This window comes from Rhinolophus ferrumequinum, chromosome 4 (genome assembly GCF_004115265.2).
Source record: "Rhinolophus ferrumequinum isolate MPI-CBG mRhiFer1 chromosome 4, mRhiFer1_v1.p, whole genome shotgun sequence".
Classification (NCBI taxonomy): Eukaryota; Metazoa; Chordata; class Mammalia; order Chiroptera; family Rhinolophidae; genus Rhinolophus; species Rhinolophus ferrumequinum.
In genome coordinates this window covers 69302527-69324154 of record NC_046287.1, presented here as the reverse complement: position 1 = coordinate 69324154, position 21628 = coordinate 69302527, and the positions used below count along the sequence as shown (strand labels likewise).

The following is a 21628-nucleotide window of genomic DNA, read 5'->3' as shown; positions in this document are numbered from 1 at the left end:
AATTATATATATACATATACACACCCACACACACACACACACATACATATATGTAGATATATAGATATCTATATATATATATCTATCCCAATTGCCGGCACAGAGCTTCTAAAACTCTTACAATTTCCAAAGGGATGATAGCACTAGGAGCATCTTTTGTTCTAGTCTTTGACCTTTGACTCCCTGTTCCTGTTGCAGAGCTCTTAAATCCCTTGGAATTTCCTGGCTGAGAGCAGTATCTTTTGTTCTAATGAGGTGACTGTTGGTGGGCTCCTGGATGGAAACAGGTCTCCTGAAAGACCAAGCCACGATTAGAAGCTTGGAACTTTCAGCCCCACACCCACCCTCTGCAGAGGGGAGAGGGACTAGAATAGAGTTAATGATCAATCATGCCCTACGTGATGAAGCCTCTGTAAAAATCCCAGCAGTAAAAGCTTCTGCGCAGCAAAAGGAACCATCAACAAAAGAAAGAGGCCACCAACTGAATGGGAGAAGAGTTTTGCAAACAGTGCCTCCGATCAGGGGCTAATATCCAAAATATACAAGGAAGTCGTACAACTCAACAACAACAAAAACAAACAACCCAATTGAAAAATGGGCAGACGACCTGAAGAGACATTTCTGCAAAGAGGACATACAAATGGCAAGTAGAGATATGAAAAAATGCTCAACATCACTAATCATCAGAGAAATGCAAATAAAAACCACAATGAGATATCACCTCACCCCAGTCAGAATGGCTATCGTCAATAAGACAAATAGTAACAAGTGTTGGAGAGGCTGTGGAGAAAAAGGAACCCTCATACACTGTTGGTGGGAATGCAGACTGGTGCAGCCGCTGTGGAAGGCAGTGTGGAGGTTCCTCAAAACATTACGAATAGAATTACCATATGACCCAGCAATCCCTCGCCTGGGTATCTACCAAAAAAATCTGAAAACATCTACACATAAAGACACGTGTGCTCCAATGTTCATTGCAGCTTTGTTTACGGTGGCCAAGATGTGGAAACAACCAAAATGTCCTTCGATAGATGAATGGATAAAGAAGTAGTGGTATATATACACAATGGAATATTATTCGGTGGTAAGAAAAGATGAAATAGGACCATTTGTGACAACATGGATGGATCTTGAGTATAATGCTAAGCGAAACAAGTAAGACAGAAAAAGCAGAGAACCATATGATTTCACTGATATGTGGTATATCAACATATATACCAACAAAAAACAACAAAAGAACAAGACAAACAAATGAGAAACAAGAACTCATAGACACAGACAATAGTTTAGTGGTTACCAGAGGGTAAGGGGGGTGGGGGGTGGGAGATGAGGGTAAGGGGGATCAAATATATGGTGATGGAAGGAGAACTGACTCCGGGTAGTGAACACACAGTGGGATTTATAGATGATGTAATACAGAATTGTACACCTGAAGTCTTTACTAACAATTGTCACCCCAATAAATTAAAAAAAAAAAAAATCCCAGCAGTATGAGGTTTGGGAGCTTCCAGGTTGGAGATTGCGTGGAGGTGCTGGGAGAGTGGTGCCTGGAGAGGGCATGGAAGCTCCACACCCCCTTCCCACATACCTTTTCTATGCAACTCTTTCATCTGAATGTTCCTCTGTATCCTTTATCATATCCTTTAACAATAAACTGGTAAACAGTAAGTAAACTGTTTTCCTGAGTTCTGCGAGCTCCTCTAGCAAACTAGTCAAACCTAAGGAGAAGGTCATGGGAATCTCAGATTTGTAGCCGATTGGTCTGAAGCACAGGCGACAACCTGGACTTGGTATTAGTGTCCAAAGAGAGGGGAGGGGACAGTCTTGCAGGACTGAGCTCTTCACCTCTGTGATCTGACGATGATATCTCCAGATACGTAGCGTCAAGTTTGAGTTAAATTGTAGGGCAATCAGCTGGTGTTGCACAGAATTGCTTGTTGGGGGAAAAAAACTCCCATATATCTGGTGTCAGAGGTGTTGTGAGTGTGGTGGTAGTGTGAGAGTAAAGGAAACACACAGAGAGGAGGGGTAGTATAGGTTTTTCCTACATAGTCGCCATGTTATATTTTTTAATGTTAATGAAAAGTACCACATACTTTAGACGGGATTATCATTATCACTTTTTGTAGATAATTGAGTAGTGTTTCTCTATTTTAACAAAATAATTTTTGTCACTGAGTGTTGGTATTAGAGTCTCAGGTACGCAACTAATCCTATCTGGTTGGTTGTCATGTGGCCAGAGAGAGTAAATGGAGTCTTTCTAGTGTCTAACTTATTATAAAAAAATTTGGTATTACCTCTGTTTAACATGGAATGAAGTAATTTTAGAGTGTAAAAATTACAGAATGCTCTAATATCATTCTGTAATTTTACAGGTAATTGGTAGCTTTACAAATGAAGGAATTTGTGCTCAGGAAGGTGACATAACTAGTCTGAGTCACGATCAGTGGAAGAGCTAGCTCCAGAATCCAGACACTGGTCCACAAGTGCCTCATGTGTACTGGGCCCTCCTGAGAGAGGAAGGAATGAGTAAATGAACTGTACGTGATCAGATCTATGCATCAGGTACTCTGAGTAAGGTCTGCCTAGGACATCATCCACCAGAGCAAAAATTCAGCATTCACAGCACTAAGAGGCTGCAGATAGCAATTTTAAGGAGAATAAGGAAAGTACGTTGACTTGCATTTGATAACTCTGTCTTTACTTTCCCTAAGATTAGTTGCATTTGCAGCCATTACAACGTTGACCATAATATTAGAATTATGTTTTTATAGGCAGAGATCTCATTTTTCAAATAGCTTCATTTTGTAACTACGTTATTAAGCTACAGTGCATTAGCTCTAAATGATCTGTTAAACTTATGTTTTGATCCTTTCTTGTTTTTTGTTTTGTTGGTTGGTTGGATGTTAGGTTGTGATTTATTTATTCTTGTTTGTGGGCTAATACGAGTGCTGCCTAGGAGATGGTGAGTTTGCTAATTATGCTAATTAAATTTACACATTAGTTATTATTATTATTATTATTATTATTATTACTGATCCTCTACCTCGATGTTGAACTGCTCATTGTACCTTGGAGCCCAGAAATATGCTCCTTTTTGTACATCAAGTGTGTCCACTTAGCATTTAAAATTAGCGTGGGTTTTTGTTCCCTTTAGACATTTTATGTTCCACTGAACAAAAGCATGACTAAAATAACCAGGATTCAAAAGGAGTTTTTATAGAGCAGAAATAATGAGCCCGATTCTCTGACTCACAGGTCACAGATGGATCCCACTGTCAGGTTAGCTAGAGAGGAAAAAAGGTAGAAAATAGCTTTCTCTTGCCTACTAGTCGGGGGCAGGTGGCCTCCTGTTACTTCTATCGCCAGAACCTACTTCATACCTAAGAAGTGAGCTACCCCCCAAGGCCCTGTGCTCCACTTGCCAGCCTAACCACTGTTCAGAGAAGCTTTTGTGATGCAGCACAAAAGCCTACAAGATCGAAGGAGCCAGAGCCCTGGAACAGCCTCCCGGCAAGGCCTTGCTTCCTCCCCTCGTGTAGACAAGAGCAGCTTCTCTGAGCTCCTGGGCACAAGCAGGGTCTTCATCATGATCACTTCCGACAAAAGAGCAAGTGGGAAAGCTCAGGCTTCCATTGCTACATAATTGAGACCTCAGGATGTTAGAGCAAAGGAGAAACCCGGCCCCCTCCGCCCCATCCCCAGTGACCCTCTGATGAAACGTTTTGGTGTTTTTTTTCACCTTCTCCGGAGATACTCATCCACCCTAGGGTGAGGAACTGAAAGCAATCAGTCAACTCATTTGATCAAGAAACATTTCCTGGGTGCCTCCTCTCGGCCTGGTGCACTGGTAAGCACTGGGAATATGGAGACACAAGACGTGGCTCTCGCTCCTTCAAGGAGCTCAAAGAATAGAGGGATGTGGCTGGCTAGGTCCAAGCAGAACACAGAATTATGTGCTAGAAGGTAGAGTCTGGAGTGCCAGGCTAATATTTAAAAGGCAAATTCATGAACTTCCTACCAAGCTCATGACTGATTATCATTTTCTTTTCCCACCCAAGACTCCTCCTGGGACACCTCTGTGAGGACTGGCTGAGCAGAGGGAAGTGAGGCCACTTACCTGATTGCTTATATCTACATCTGTTGCACAGGCCCGTTACTGGCTTGGAGGAAAACAAAAGTGAAAACAACTCAAATTGTAATTGTCATTCTTTCCCATCTTTGATCTCATGCCAGCCATTTATTGCCTAGTTTCATTTGGAGTCAATAAAGTTGGCAGGAGTAACTTGTGCTTTAGCAGGGAGTGAGAAGAATGGGATAAAGGTCAGCTCTGCCGGCCACCATGGCAGCGTGCCTGTAGCCCATAGCACCCCAGCCCAGAGCAGCTAGACTCTGTGCCCCGAGTGCCTGTGGCGCTTTGGGAGGGGATTGAGGTAGAAGAACTATTGCCACAACCAAGCACCTCTCTTGGCCTTACCAAATAGAACCAAAACACAGGTGGATTTGGAGAAGGTCTGGATAAAGGAGAACATGGTTCAATAGTTGGGAACAGTGGCCTAAGCTTAAAGGCTGGTGCTGGCAGTGACTCTGGCCCCTTCCTGAGCATTGTCCCAGGTGCCATGCTGTCACAGCCATTCTCTGAAATCCCAGAAGTCTCCCCCCATTCATTCCTTGAAAGATTCGTAGAAAGTGGAATCCCAGCAGTGGTGGCCTCCGTCTTCAAGGACCAGCACCAACCTGGGCATGTAGCAGGCAGCTAATGCAGAATAGGTGGAAGTTGTTCACTGCACTGTAATGTAGGACATACAAATAGGCTAGTGGGAAGCTTTCATTACAGCCGAAGTGCTGCCATGCTTAGGTAGTGGAGCTGGTCAGTCATGAGCATGGCTTTGGAAAGAGGCCCGAGTCCTTTGCTAGTGCAACAGGAACAAAGGGCAGCCACAGCAATGTCATCTAAGGTCCGAGGGTAAAGAGAATGTGCTCCTCCTCCCTGGGGGCATGGATGGGAAGATCCTACGTAAAATGAGTCTGAACTAAGGAGCGCTGCACCTGTAGTGGACCTGTAATGGCCAGTGACAGTGTGAGCTCAGTGCCTTACCTTCAGGTCCCACGAAAGCCTGAGGAGAACTGAGGAGACAGTGGCAGTAAAGTGCCTTGTCTGGTACAAGGTAGCCCATTGAGTGCTGGCATGGCCCTTCCCATGGAGAGAGGAGAGACTGAGCCTGTGGCTCTGAGTTCTCCAGTCTGCAGGGTTTGTTACCTGCAGTGGGGGGATTGTCACTTCAGATGCATCCTGCTGATAATGATTACTCAATTGTACCTTTATTCTGAATATCCTTTACACTTTTGCTGGACCTCAAACCTGGCCTGGAGTTTTGAAGTCCAGCTGAGCGCACAAAGGGAACTAATATACGTATAAAGCAGAAAGCTGTTCAGTGTGTTAAGAACTGGGTTGGAGAGCCACATGTGCTTTCCTGGAAGCACGCACCAGTGACACCTAATCCCGTCTGTGGTGGGTGATTGGAGGCTGTCACCTCCTGAGCTGGATCGTGAAGAATGAAGAGAAGTTATTCAAGAGAAGGTCTCTGGGGACAGATGTGTAGGATAAAGGCATTCCAGGCAGAAGGGACAGTGTTATCAAATTTGGGGAATTCAGGAAACCAATGGCTGAGTTGTGCGTTCTTTATTTTCCAACTTGTTAAATGCATCCCAAACCTCTCAGACAGAGTTTCTAGAAAGAATTGTCTATTAATGCATTCAGTCACTCAATGGATATTTATTGAATGCCCAGAGTGTACAAGACAAACTGCATTAAGAGATTCATAAGGCTTGTTCTTTGTCCTCAAAGAACTCACAATTTAGCAAATATTATTTATAAAGAGACAGGTGTTATGATAGAGGTTAGAACAAAATGTTACAGGAACATGAAGAATGGTGTGATGACTATGATTAAGCAGGTCAGAAAGGCTTCACAGGGGAAGAGATGTTGAAATTAAATCAAACGGGAAAGGACCATTTGTATTGCCAAGATATTTAAATATGTCCTTACTTAGTATTTGCAAAAATACTTCAACTGTTGAGGTGCTTCTAAATTAGATGTTAATTAATGAAGTGAAAATGATGCAGAGAAGAAAACCAGATTTATTTTAGAATAGCACGGTAGAAGTGAGCTCCTTACTAAAGTGAAGTTATGCACATAAAACTAACTGCATTTATTATTGTAAGAGAATTCTAAATGTTATTTTAATATGTTAATACGAGTATAGTCTAACAGTGAATATTTATGCCAGTTGCTTTTCTGTTTTAATTAATTTATTATTTGAGTATGCACTTATAGTTTTTTTAAGATAATTTTCTCTTCAATTATTGTTTTTCTTCTCTTATGCATAAATATAGTATATTTCTTATAGCATAGTTTCTCAAACTTGACAGACCCTACTCTGCTTTTATTTTCTATCCTTACTTAAAAAAATATTTTATTGAGTTATAACAAATATTTCTGCACAAATCTAAAGTGTATCTATCATTCAATTACTTTTATACATACATATATATATATATATATATATATATATATATGTATTCATGTAACTACCATTCAGATTAAGATATAAAATATTTCCAGAACCTTCGAAGTTTCTCTCATACCCTCTCTCAATTAATACCCAATCCAGCAAAGGTGACAACTGTTCTGATTCTATCACTGTCGATTAGTTTTGCCTGTTCTTGAATGTTGTGTAAATGAAATCATACAGGACATACTCTTTTGGGTCTGGCTGCTTTTGCTCAACATTATGTCTCTAAGACTGAACCATGTCAGATGTAGTTTGTTCTTTTTCACTGATATGCTGTTATATTCTATTTATAAATTTACCCAAACTTATTTATCTGTTTCTGTGGGTGACATACTTCCAGTTTGAAGCTGTTATGGATAAGTCTTATAGATGTCTTTACATATACACTCATTTCTATAAGTTATATAGGAGTGGAATCGCTGGGTCATAGGTAGGCATATGTGGAACGTTAGTAGATATCGCTAAATAAGTTTTCATCGTGCAAAAATTCAAACTCATACCAGCAGGGTGTGAGAGACTGAGTATTCTCAGCCTTTTAGATTTTAAGCATTCTGAAGAGTGCATTATATCTCATTGTGGTTTTAATTTTTATTTCACTGATGACCATGCTGAGAACCTTTACATATGCTTACTGACCATTTGGATATTCTCTTGTGAAATGCGTATTTAAATATTTGGCCCATTTTTTATAAGTTAGGTTGCCTTTTTCTTATTGAACTATAGGGTTTCTATTCTAAACGTAAGTCCTTTGACAGATATATGTATTGCAACTATCTTCTTCTAGTCTTTTGCATACCTTTTCACTCTTTTAATGGTGTGTTTTTTTGTTGAAAAAAAGTATTTGACTTTAATGAGATTCAGATTGATAAATCTTTTCTCTTGTGGTTAGTGCATTCTATGTCCTTTGAGAGAAACATTTGCCTCCTCAAGAGAAAAACTGTAATAAAATAAAAACAAAAATTTTAACATTTCCCATAGAACCCTCAAATCTAAATACACATTTCGAGTCCCCCTTTGAGAGCCATGCAATAGTATGTTGTTATAGAACATCCTATAGATGAATAGATATATTCCCCCCAAACAACACCAAAATACCATCATGGGAAGACTCCATTTTAAACCAAATAGGCAAAGAGTTTTAACTTTATAGGAGCAGTTACTCACAAATATTATATAGGAAATAAATATACAGATGCTCCTCAATTTACAATGGGGTTATGTCCCAATAAACGCACCCTGAGGTGAAATTATCATAAGTAAAAAGTGCATTTAATACACCTAACCTACCAAACATCGTAGCTTAGCCTAGTTTACCTTAAGGGTGCTCGGAACACTTACATTCGCCTACAGTTGGGCAAAATCATCTAACACAATGACTACACTGTAGAGTATCGCTTGTTTACCTGCATGATCGCATGGCTGACCGGGAGCTACGGCTCACTGCCACCGCCTAGCACCGTGAAAGACTATCCTATTACGTACGACCAGCCCAAGAAAAGAGCAATATTCAAAATGTGAAATAAGATTTCTCCTGAATACAGCATATTGCTTTGCACCATAAAGTCAAAAAATTGTAAGTCGAGCCATCATAAATCAGGGACCATCAGTATATACTCGTAAGTATATAGTAAGTAAATAAATATTGACTAGTATGCTTCACTGTGTTTCAAGGATTCAACAATAAGAAAAATGTTCTGAAAAGAGTATGAGATGAGAAAAACTATTCAGTTGAAAGCATTGGACCAAAACTTGGTCCCCGCTCCCCTTCTGTGCACAGTTAGGACCACTCATCTCTCCCCTTCACCTACTTGACACACACACATACACACACACAAAACTAGTCCTAAGGGAAGAACACAACTGAGGTATGTATGACTTCTGAAACTTGCTCTAATTCCATAGTCCACAGCGTAACAGATGGTCTGTGACTGACCTATTGTTGAATTGGTCTTTAATGGTCCATTACACACCCATTTCTTAAAATCTAAAATTCATGAAGAGTCATTATTCCCAAGAAAGAAATATACTCATATTTTCATGTTCTAATTAATCATATTAGCATGCAATTTTATAGATAGATAACAGATTTCAAGTAATTAGGCATATTAAGATGCAATTAACATTTACTAGGTTGAATATAACGTTTCTAATTTTCAAGTCTCTGAAAGGGTGATAAACATCAAGGTCTTGAGTAATAACATGCCTTTATTCATGCAACCCCAAAATTCAGAGTAATTTTTCTATATGGATTCTCTGTATAAATAGGAGTTTACTCCAATTATATGTAAAACATTTGTCTCTGCAGCAAAGTTCCAACTAGAGATAAAGAAGGAGACACACTAAGAGTTTATGGGCCAAACAAGAGTCAGAGCAAAGCACTGAAATAGTTGAAACTATTTAAGAACTTGACAGAGAGCTCTTCCCTCAATGTCCAAACTAAGATCATTCATAATGCTACAACCCTATGCTTTTTGAGGGTGGTCCTTTTCCAATTTTCTATGATTCTTTTGGAAAAAAAACTTTAGTGCAAGAATACTAAGTGTCTTTATTTTTCTTTGTGTGTTCGTTCATTTTTAATGCTTTAATTAGGAAATTTTTATTCATGCATGAATAATAAATACAACAAAGGGTTACATATGCCTTGATATCCGAGGGTTTGGGGACCATTGGGCCTCGAATAAAAAAGGTCAGTTCCACTGGGGGTGGGGAGGGATTTAGGAAGGCTTTATAGAGCCATAAAACAGCTCTTGAAAGATTAGTAGTTTCTTCACTTCTCCATGTCTGTTCTTCGTTGTTTACTGTTCTGTTTTCCAAAAATGGTTTGTAGATGTCTTATTACTGGTGCCACTGGTGAAGGTAAAAGACAATAATCTGGACAACTCCTTTGGTCTCAGTCCTGCAGAATCCATGTCTGCCCTGGGGCTCACTCTCAATGGATTACTCACCAATAACAAAGTACAGAAGAGACCGCTTAGGGTAGACACTTGCAAGATCTCAGATCAGAGAAATATTTTGAATTCGTGGGAAAGCTCCAGAAGCCTGAGTTTGTGGCAAAAGTACTGAGAATTCTGTCATCTTTGGTTTAGCTTTAAAATCTTAATAAAGATTGGGTTTTGAGTTATCCATTCTGTTTTGATGGTTCCTTCCTGTTCTTAAGCACATCTCATTCAGTTCTACTTGGAGCAAGACTGAAGAGCAAATAGCAAGGAGGCTAATAATGCCATATTTCAAACAATTAGATATCCCTAGGGCTGTTAGTTCAATGATTAGGATGGAGGGGAAATGAACTCCAGGTAAGTGGCTCTTACTCAGGACCAGATCTTCACTATGTATTTTCCTGCTAGACTTTTTTCCGGAAAGTTTACAACTGATTGTTGAACAACATCCTCAGCAGAGCAATTCTGATAACCAAGTTATGACTATTTACAAAAGAAAAATGAAGAAATACAGAGAGAACAATCTGAGCTGAAGAAATTCTGTATTATTCATCCAACAAAAAAACCTCTTCATTACTGCTACCATAATGTGTTAGACTCATCAAGCCTGCCAAGATATTTTTATTTTTAATTCTTCCTTCCCTGAAGAGTTATGCTTATTTCTTTTTCACATTGTCCCAGACATATTTCCTACTTGAAGAGTATTTCTCAGTAAGTTTAAATTTGGAAGACATTTTTATTAAGTAGGAAAGAATTTAGGATTTTTCAAAGTTTGAGTCTCTCCATCAATGGAAGGAGAGAGGAAAAGAATGGAAGAGGGAGACAATGTATGCGTATTGTCTTAAAACATATAGGGATCCAGTCAAAGAAAAAAGACGTTTTCAAAGAAATTACAGTTGTGATAGGCCTTTCTTCCCTGGGTATTGGAAAAGCACAGATTTTATGGTCTGGTAGTGCCTAGATCTGGGGTAGTAAGCTGTTAGAAACAATTGGTACCTAAGGTCTCTGATCACTTCCCTGTGTGAAGGCCTGTAGGTTAATGTGGAAACTTCAGTCTCGTTATAATGACTTTGTCCAAAATGTGTCTTTACTAACTATATTTTCTATCTCCCCAGCTTCTGGTGTTGTCTCCTAAGAGTCTCAAATTAAAATCCCAATACTGTTGACATTGTTACCAGCAAATACCTTTGATGTTTCAACAGATAATTACAGTCAAGATTCAGATACTCAGTGTGAGTAGAAAAGGTTAGGTTCATCTTTAATCTAGGCTTATTCTTGTTTTGATGTGCAACTCCTGACAGTTTGGATTCACGAGATCTCTAAGGATATTATAGGAGATATGAGGAAAGGCCTCTTTACCTGTTTGTAGGTTAAGTTAAAAGTCATCTATTCAATTAACACTTCAAAACGTTCTCTTTTTAAAAAATCTTTTGCATTATTTTGAACTATTTTTTTTGCCAAAGAGATGCTCTTGCCTTGTGGTTAACATTTTCTTGAAAGCCTCTAAATTTGTTCATTGTTCTATTTCCTTTACTCGCTTTGATTCCATACTTGTCAACTCTTCTAAGTTTAATGCTGTTCTGTTATGATACTGATTTTTCTGAAATATTAGGTGATTTTTAGTTATTTTTCTATGTTTATATCTGCTTCAAGGTGAAGGGGTGGGGGTATGTGAATAAAAAAAAGACTTGTCTTTGAGTGGATGGTTGTTGGTGCTGAGGTACCTGTGGGATTCATCAAACTCTCAAATGTTAAATTTTGATAATATTTGTTCTAATAGTTTCTCTGTTCTTTACGACCAGCTTGCCATCTGTCTTGGGGTAGGTGGAACTTGACATTGTCAATAAAAGAAAATATTCCACTTGCACATGAGTCTGGCTTTAGTGATGATATGAGTTTGAGTGAACGTGACAAAGACAGTGAGAATAAATGAATGAGGTCTAATTGCTGGCACAAAGCAGGGCTCGTCCTCCTTAATTGAAATACACTCATCCCTCAGTGTCTGCAGGGGATTGGTTCTAGGATCCCTGCAGATATCAACATTCAAGGATGTTCAAGTCCCTTATATAAAATGGTGTAATATTTGCATATAACTTGTACACATCCTCCTATATACTTTAAACAATCTCTAGATTACTTATAATACCTAATACAATGGAAATGCTATGTAAAGAGTTGTTATACCATATTGTTTAGGGATCAATTTTCTGGATTTTTTTTTTTTTTTTTTTAGTGTTTTTGATCCATGGTTGGTTGATAGCAAACCCGTGGTTATGAAAGGCTGACGGTACTGTGTTAAGTCTTTTTCACCACCTGTTTCTGGCAGGGTGTTTCCCTACCTCCCCCTTTTCCAGTGGCCACTATGTGTCTCTCAAAAAGTTTATAAGCTTCGTTATTGAGAGATCCTAGAATAATAGTTTTAAAACAAATACCATTGCTGGTTCAAATTTCTGTTTGAGAGAAAGTGGGATGTTGCAGTAGAATACGCAAGGTATTACTGAGCATCCTGGTCTTATGTTAGGCCGTATCTATAGTATGTCTTTGAAATATGCTGTACGTTATCTGGGGCACATAACATCCGAGGTCACTCAGATTAATTACATCTGAATCTGGGAGTGAAGAAGGAAGGTGTGTGGAGCCCAGTCATTTCTATGAGCAGCCCAGGATTGAGAACTGTCTACTATTTCATCTTTTGACTTATAATTAATATAAACCAAAGTTCTTCTGTTAATGGTTTTCAAATTTGAATCCTGTGTCTAGATTTAGAACCGTGATCTTAAACTTTATCAGACTTTTCGAGGGTGCCCTTTGCTGACATGCATATCCATGGGCCACATCCACACAGACTGATTCATTGTGACTGGTGTTGGGCCAGGGCTGTCCTTCCGTAAAAGTGTCCTCCCAATCATCTTCTAAAAACCGAATTTGGGGAACTATTTATCTAGTAATTTCTTCCCCGTCTCTGTCAGTCAAACATCAATTTGGTTGACACTTCAAATAGGGAAACATATACTCTTTTATTTAATATGGGGCTTCAAAAGTGACTTCTCCAAGGGGACAAATGATTTAGAAACTTCAAAGCCATGGGAAAAAGTTTGGCTTTTATTCAAGTGTGAAAGGGATGTTTTTTAATAGGTCTGTAAGGTAACAAAAAGGAATGTGATCTGATTTAGGCCTCTTCCAGGGTCCTGTACCTAATTTTGTTTTTGTACTTTGTACTCTTTTTGTTAAAGAAGACCCCGAATGGTATGTTTGAGACCTGCAAAATCCTGGATCTGCCCTGGTGGTATGGTGTGGTAAGGACCAGGCAGAGTGCTTGGCACACGCCGGGTCTTCAGTAAATGCAGGTGCTCTCTCTTCATCTGTGTCTTCTTCTTGAAAGTCATATCTCACTATCCATTTGTATGTCCCAAACTCTAGCTCACTGACTGTCACCAAGGGACATTCTTAAACATTTGTTGAATGACTGATAGAAATCAGAGCAGGAAGAAAGGAGAATTGACTCTGTTTTCCTTCTCATACCACCAGGTAACTAACTGACTTTTCATTTATTTGAACTCTAGCAAATGCAGTCTTCTACTGATGGAAAGCAGAACTTTCTTGACATGTACGACTGCGGTTTTTAATAGGCAGAGTAAGAAGCAGTAGATATGCATTTTGTGGAGGAATATATGATTTCTGAGACTTTGTCAACATGCTTGAAGGAAACAACAATATACTAATAAATGCAGTCTGGGTTTTTGATTATGAGGCTAATAAGCTGCTGACCTTTTGAGAAAACCTTCACATATTTTCCAATAAATTACCTGGAAGAAATATGAGAACTTTCATTGCTTTTTTACTATTTATAGTATATATTATATCCAAAAGTAAACAAGTTTTAGACATTTTGCAAACATCAATCAATATTCCTGGATCCCAATTACTACCCTAAGTAAAAACTTTAAAAATTACCCTCTCTTCACAATGTATGTATCCAGAAGTGCCATGACCACTATCTCAGCAGATATACAAGCTTGTTTTAATTTTTTTTTTTAATTTCTCCTTACCTTGATTTCTGGGATCCCCACTTTTTCCTGCCTTTCTGACTCTTTCTCCTTAATCTCCTTTGTGGACTCTTATTATTCTCTTTTCACCTTAGATTCTGATACTTTCCAGGCTTACAGCCAAGGTTTCCTTCCTCTTCTTTATTTATTTATTTATTTATGTTAACTTCTCCCTGGAAAATTTCACCCACTCCTTTAGCTTCATTTGCCTCCAATGTCTCCAGTTCTCTACCTCGAGCCCAAACCCCTTTCTTGATCTCATGAGCTTCATAGTCGAGTGTTCCTGGAAGTCTAGGGCACATATTGCAGAGGTTCATAAATCATGGTCAAGAGTCGTCTGGTTTAAGATCTTGGAAAAGTGCTATGTTCTGTTCATGGGGCCCCTGATGATGCCAATGGTACAGAAAAATTCTACAGAGTTTAAAACGTGACCAAATTGTCTAATGGAGAAATAATATAAAGGTGGATAACACTTCCTAATTAGTTTCTGTAATTGAAAGTGGTAAAATTAAAATGAACTAATTATTTCTATTTTCACTAATTCATTCGACTAACTCCCATTAATCTGAACTAGAGTGGTTTTTACTTGCAGTCTTTCCTTTCGAAATGAATTTCTTGTGATTATTTATTTTTATTTGTACTTAAAATGTTGTACCTAAAAGGCCTCTGAAAAATAACTAAGCTAAGGACAAAGGACATTGTGTTCCATCATTAAAGTGATATACAAAATTCAAATTGAAAGAGAACTCTTCCATTCCAAAGGTTTTAATAGAATGATACTCAATGAGAATTTTATCTGATTAAATTCAGGATATTAAAAAAAGTTCAGTAAAGAATATTCTCTATAGCTAACTATACTTTTATTTGATTATTAGTTCAATTGCTTTTCATCCATTTTAAATGTTGATTCTAGCATACTCAGATATTTTTAGAGATTAATAATCCTGACAACATATGGAAATAGCACATTTTAGGTGGATTATAATTAGTTGTTAAATACTTATCCTTTATCTCTCTATAAGGTAAAAAACATGACATTCTCACATTTCTAATCTTCTCCAGGATAACTACCCCAATAGCCTATGATATAAGCCTCAAAAAGATCAAGTTGATCCAAGTTGATTCTGACAATAGAATACTCAATACTCTATAAAGGAATAAGTCACCATATCCAGTGTCCAACAAACTATTTGAAGAAGCAGGGATGTATGATCCATATCCAGCAGAAAAATCAATTACTAGAAATATATCCTGGACTAGTAAATAAGAACTTTAAAAAAGCTATTATAAATCTGTTCAAGAATTTAAAGAAAAGCACAAACATACTAAAACATAATATAAAGAGATGTAACTAAATAAGGCAATAGAGAAGATAATTAATCCAAAAGAAGTTAGAAAAAGAAGGAAAAAAGCAACAAAGAATCGATAGGGCAAATAGAAAACAAATATTTAATTGGTAGTATCAAATCATAAAAAATGTAAAATTACATTAAATGTAAAAACGGACAGGTTAAAAGGGATAGATTGCTAGACTGTCTAATAAAAGTAGAACCAACTGTAAGCTGTCTAGAAACTCATTTTAAATATAAAGACTCAGATAGGATCTATGCAACTAGCTAGAAAAAGAGATACCACAGAAATACTAATCATGAGAAAGCTCAATATTAATTATAACTATATTAACATCAAAATATGGGGGTTCTGTGAAATTATCTCTTAGCACATCTGACTCACAACTCCTTGAGAGGTTTAAGTGAGACTCTCAGAATCTGATGGCCTGATGGTTATACTCTAATAGAAATTGAATTTTTTCTTCAGAGCACAATTATTTTATGTAGTTTCGGTAAACTGTGATTTCTTAGATTGTATTATGTGAAAAAGATGGGCAACTGAAAAAGATTTTTAAAAAGCAAGTATCTGCAGTTCTATTATAGGACAAAAGCAAAACAGGAATCAAATCTGTCTTAGAATCATATGCTGAAAACCAATTCTGAGTGAAGAAGAAAAGGTAGTGTTGCAGAAATGATTCATTAACTCTCAGCATCTGTAGACTGCTCTCCAGAGCAGTCTACTTCCCGCCTCCTCTCTGCTATGTAATTAAATAAGAGGAGGGTGCCCACACAAAGACAGACCAGCAAAATATACCTTGGGCCATTATCCAAAGTCAAAATAGCCCTTGTGAATGGCTACAAGCCACATATGAAAACCTTCCAGCTCAACCAGACCAGAAAGGGCTATTCTTATTCCTTCAGAACATCAGCTACAGAGTAGAGGGTAACATATAAAAAGAGGCAAAGATGTGCAGGCTCATTTCATAGAACCTTACCAGAAACCCAGCATGTTAACTGAATGGAAGACCCACAACTGGAAGAGATGGCCAAAAACAGTTTTTAAAGAATAATGTCTACAAATGGAACATATATTTAAGAATAAGAATAGGAAATTAAATTAGATTAAATAGAAAACAATATACTTGATGATAAAGTAATCATATATGACATATTTAGGAGGCAAAATATGAACAACAGTGGATAGAAAATAAGTTTTTGGCTATCAAATATCTAAAAAGGGAAAAGAAAATCCACTAATGGCTTAGTAACTTTTTAAATTCTAGGGTCTTGTAATGAAACTAATTAAAATTGTATTTACTTGGCTTTTCCAGCTAAAAGCTTCCTTAAGACATTTTCTCTTCAAAGCTACAGATCTGAAGGAATTTGCAAAGTAGCTATTAATAATTATTAAAAAGCCATTAATTTTTTTAAATTAAATTTATTAGGACAACAATGGTTAATAACATTAAGTACGTTTCAAGTGTACAATTTTATAATACTATATAATTTTTATATTTCATCAAGTGCTCACTACCCAAAGCCTAATTTTTCTTGAGCGGGAGGTGTTTTTTTTTTAATTAAAATTTATTGGTGTGACAATGGTGAACAAAACTACATAAGTTTCAAGTGTACAATTCTGTAATACATCATCTATATATTGCATTATGTGTTCACCACCCAAAATCAATTCTGCTTCCCTCATCATATATTTGATCCCCTTTACCCTCTTTTACTATTCCCCCTTCCCTCCACCCTCTGGTAACCACTAAACTGTTTTCTGTGTCTATGGGTTTTTGTTTCTTTATTTGTTTGTCTTGTTCCTTTATTTCCTTCAGTTTTATATCCCACATACGAGTAAAGTCATATGGTTCTCAATTTTTTCTGTCTGAGTTACTTCACTTAGCATAATAATCTCAAGATCCATCCACGTTGTTGCAAATGGTAGTATTTCATCTTTTCTTATGGCAGAATAGTATTCTATTGTGTATATATACCACATCTTTATCCAATCATCTATCAAAGGACACTTTGGTTGTTTCCATGTCTTGGCCACTGTAAATAATGCTGCAATCAACATCAGAATACATACCGGGGGTGCCAAAAAAATGTACACAAGTGGACACATTGGTCAACATTTCTTTGGCAGTAGTTTGCCGTAATCAGAAGTGTCTAAATGCTGACGGTAACCACTTTGAGCACCTCTTGTAATTGCAGAAGTTTTGGCACCCTCTGTATATTTTTACTGATAAATGTTTTTAGATTTTTTGGGGGTGAATACCCAGGAGAGGGATTGCTGGGTCCTATAGTAATTCTATTTTTAATATTTTTAGGAACCTCCATACTGTTTTCCATAGTGGCTGTACCAATTTATATTCCCACCAACAGTGTATGAGGGTTCCTTTTTCTCCACAGCCTCTCCAACACTTGTTACTATTTGTCTTGATGATAGCCATTCTACCCAGTGTGAGATGATATCTCATTGTGGTTTTGATTTGCATTTCCCTAAAAGCCTAATTTTTAAAAGTATTTGATCATAAAAGCCATCAAGACCCGGTAGGATTGATTGATTAAGAGAGATTGCCTCTCAGACAGAAGGGAAATTAAGCAGAGAAGCAAGAATGAGCCACCAGCTCCATATGTGGCCTACCCCCCGTTCTTGGGTGATGATGCATTTCTCACCACTGACCTTGCCATCTGTGAGGTCCTCCTATTTTGACTACTATAACAAGACATTCTCTTGACTTTCTTCACACCTCCCTGTAAGCAACATTTCAATTTCTTCCAACTTCTTTCTGCCACAGGTTCTTCCAACTTTGTTGAATATGGAAGCTCTTCCCTTTTATTTACTTCTCTTCGGAAACTGACTGGGAAACACATCATCTTCTCTTTGCTCCATGCTATAAACTCCAGTTTAAAAAATCAAATTCCACAAATACTTTTTTTGTTCTGCAGTTTTCCTCTGCCATAGCAGCAACTATAAGGTTTTAAACTATGCATATGTAGTGCCCAAAAATACTCTTAGTGAGTAAAAGTAGTGGAATTATTATTTTGACCTTGAGATGCTTTGAACACTTTCATCCTAATTCATTCAAGTTGCCTAAAATGCTTGTTCTTTTGTATTTCCTTTTATGGTGAATTTCAACTACTTACTCTCTAAATGAATGGTGTGTAGACGTGATTGACAGGAGTGACAGACTTCACCATGGCAACTCTTCATAAGGGAAGTTGATGGATGAGCAAATTGAGGGTTTGTGTAAAGAGCATAATAACCCCCAGGCTGCTCTTCCAGGTTCAGTAAGTTACTCAGGGCTTCAGAGGAGGGAAAATGAATCAAATATTTTATTAGTTCTGAAAAGCTCCCTCACAAAATATGTATTTATCACTTCAATTTGTTCTTTGGCTGCCATACAGTTTAGCATAATCAATTTATTTTTTCTGTCTGTAGCATTTGGGTCAAGAGCTCTGGTCAAATATGACCTCAAACAGCGCTAAATCCTAGCCGTCACACACTGGGTCAAACCCTGAAAGGCTCACACCTTCTTCTCAGTGTCTCCCCCACTAGACCAGCTACATAATTTGAGGGGTTCAGTGCAAAATAAAATGTAAAACCATTTGTTGAAAAATGATTAAGAATTTCAATGACAGTGGAGCATTAAACCAAGCCCTGGCCATTCAGCCCCAGGCACAGCACACACGCACGCACAGGCAACAGGCTCCCTGTCTCCTGGCCGTCTCCCTCCTTCATTAAGGCTACATTTTCTTCTCTCCTGCTCATTTGCAAGAGGATGAAAGTAGTTAGAACCTTCCCCAATCGGTGGAGTCTTCATATCTTTCATGTTAGAGACAAGAAAAGGCCTCACTCCATTTGCAGATTCAGTGATGAGAGCAAACTCCATTTCTTTTTTTTTTTTTAAAGATTTTTTATTGGGGAAAGGGAACAGGACTTTATTGGGGAACAGTGTGTACTTCCAGGCCTTTTTTCCAAGCCAAGTTGTTGTCCTTTCAATCTTAGTTGTGGAGGGTGCCCTTCAGCTTCAAGTTGTTGTCCTTTCAGTCTTAGTTGTGGAGGGCGCAGCTCAGCTCCAGGTCCAGTTGCCGTTTTCTAGTTGCAGGGGGCACAGCCCACCATCCCTTGTGGAAGTCAAACTGGCAACCTGGTGGTTGAGAGCCCACTGGCCCATGTGGGAATCGAACCGGCAGCCTTCGGAGTTAGGAGCACGGAGCTCCAAGCACCTGAGCCACCGGGGCTGGCCCAAACTCCATTTCTTAGCATTGGATGTACAAAATGATTAGCCTAAAAGGGTCAGAAAACATTTCAGTGAAAGTATCTCCACCCTGGCAGGGATGAATGAGGCTGAATAGCCTTTCAGGCTATTCCATTTTTCAAAAGTTTCTGGAACTCTATGAAAATGTGTAAATATATCACATTCTGGACTCTGATTGTCTTAATAATAGGAGAAACATATCTGTTTATAGTAAACCATTGTCTTTTTCCTTCAAGTATATTAACATAAAAAAAAAAGAAATGAAAAGTTCTTTTTAAAAAATAGGAGAACTGGTCTCATCATAAAACTGTGGGATGGGTACAAGAAAAGCAGTCGTGGTTGAGGGATTGATTTCTCTGACGGAGTGTCACGCAGTATTGCCCTAAATATGCCCAGCAGATTGCTAGTGTCCGTGCTACAAAGGACTCCACATTCAAACAAGACTGGGAAATGCTGCACTAAAGATCCACATAAGAGTTTCCTAGATGTCCCGCAGTTAATAGAGGAAACAAAAACACAAAGAAAATCTATAACCTGTTTACTCTTTGTAAAACCCAGTTTTGCCCAAATGCATTTAACCACAGAACTCTTTCTTTACATAATAACTACTAAAATCTGGTGTTGAGCAAGCATACTTTGGGAAATGCTGCCTTAATGAATCCATGGAGATCATAAGAAGGGAATTCACATTGCTGAGTACCTTCTAGATTCCAGGCACTGTTTTATACAAGTGACATGTCTTAACTCAATTAATAGCAGTCAGCTCCCAGAGGTGACTAGCATGATCCTGATTTTATATATGAGGTGAATATGTTAAGTAACTCCTAAGGTGCAGCCACTATGGAAAACAATATGGAGGTTCCTCAAAAATATTATAAATAGAGCTGCCATATTACCCAGCAATTCTACTTCTGGGTTTTTATCTGAAGAAAACAAACACTAGTTCGAAAAGTTATGTGCACCCCTATGGTTCATTGAAGCATTGCAGCATTATTTACAATAGCCAAGATATGGAAGCAACCTAGGGGTCCACCAATAGATGAAAAGATATATATATTAATGGAATATTACTCAGCCAAAAAAAAAGAAGGAAATTTTGCACTTGCAACAACACTGGTGGGCCTAGGGGGTATTACGCTAAGTGCAATAAGTCAGACAGAGAAAGACAAATACTGTATGATTTCACTTATATGTGGAATCTAAAACTACAACAACAACAACAAAATGAGCAAACAAAACAAAATGGAAAAAGATTCATTGATACAGAGAACAAACTGATGGTTGCCAGAGGATAAGGATGGGAAGATGGGCAAAAAAGCTGATGGGGAATAAGAGATACAAACTTCCAGTTATAAAATAAATAAGCCACAGGGCTGTAAAGCACAGCATAGGGAAAATAGTCAACAATATTGTAATAACTTTGTATAGTGTTAGATGGTTACTAAACTTACCGTAGTGATCACATTCTATGGTATTAAATGTTGAATCACTATGTTGTACACCTGGAACTACTATAATATTGTATGTCAATTATACTTTAATAGAAAAGGTTTTTTTAAAAAAGCAATTCCCATGAACCTGCAACCTTAAGCGGTGCAGGATTTTGAGCCAGTGTCTGAACTCTAGAGCCCAGGGCCAACTCAAAATTTACTAACAGTGAAAACGAAACAAGACCAAGTATTTATAACACTTTAACAATGCATGATTTTTGTTCTGAAGGTGGAGTCTTTCATAAGATAAATGGAATTTTCTTGACAGCTTCATCACAAATGAAAATAGATCTGCCTTCACATGTGGCCAGCCATCTGTTATGAGGCCCAAGAGACTAATCTTTCTTTTCACAACAAAGGTAAGCTGAACAGTTATACCAAGTAACAAAGACAGAGAATGCAGAATACCTTTGTTGAAAATCAGAGCTGATGAGCTGGTATGAATACTGTTAAATTGAAACTAACACCTACCGAGAGTGTTTTATATCTCAGTAGGTTTGTTTTAGAGCTAAATAAGTTAGGAGCTTAGACTTTTAATAAAATTATAAACTTTTATTAACCAGCTACCAGAGGCAGCAGAATGAAAATTAAAGTAGACTTCTGGGCTTACATTAACTTCTAATCAGATCCAAATAGACTCTTTTTTTTTTTTTTTAAGATTTTATTGGGGAAGGAGAACAGGACTTTATTGGGGAACAGTGTGTTTTTCCCAGGACCCATCAGCTCCAAGTCAAATTGTTGTCCTTTCCATCTTAGTTGTGGAGGGTGCAGCTCAGCTCCAAGTCCAGTTGCCATTGTTCAATCTTAGTTGCAAGGGGTGCAGCCCACCATCTCTTGGGGGAGTCAAACTGGCAACCTTGTGGTTGAGAGCAAGCGCTCTAACCAACTGAGCCATGCGGCTGCCCAGCAGCTCAGCGGCAGCTCATTGTCTTCATCCTAGTTATGGAGGGTACAGCTTGCTGGCCCATGTGGGAATCGAACAGGC

The 21628-nt window shown here is 38.0% G+C and overlaps 1 pseudogene; it reads right to left on the bottom strand.

Annotated features, from left to right (window-relative positions):
• LOC117021187 (hsc70-interacting protein-like) overlaps nucleotides 1-21628 on the bottom strand; it is a 92944-nt pseudogene that overhangs the window by 2148 nt on the left and 69168 nt on the right.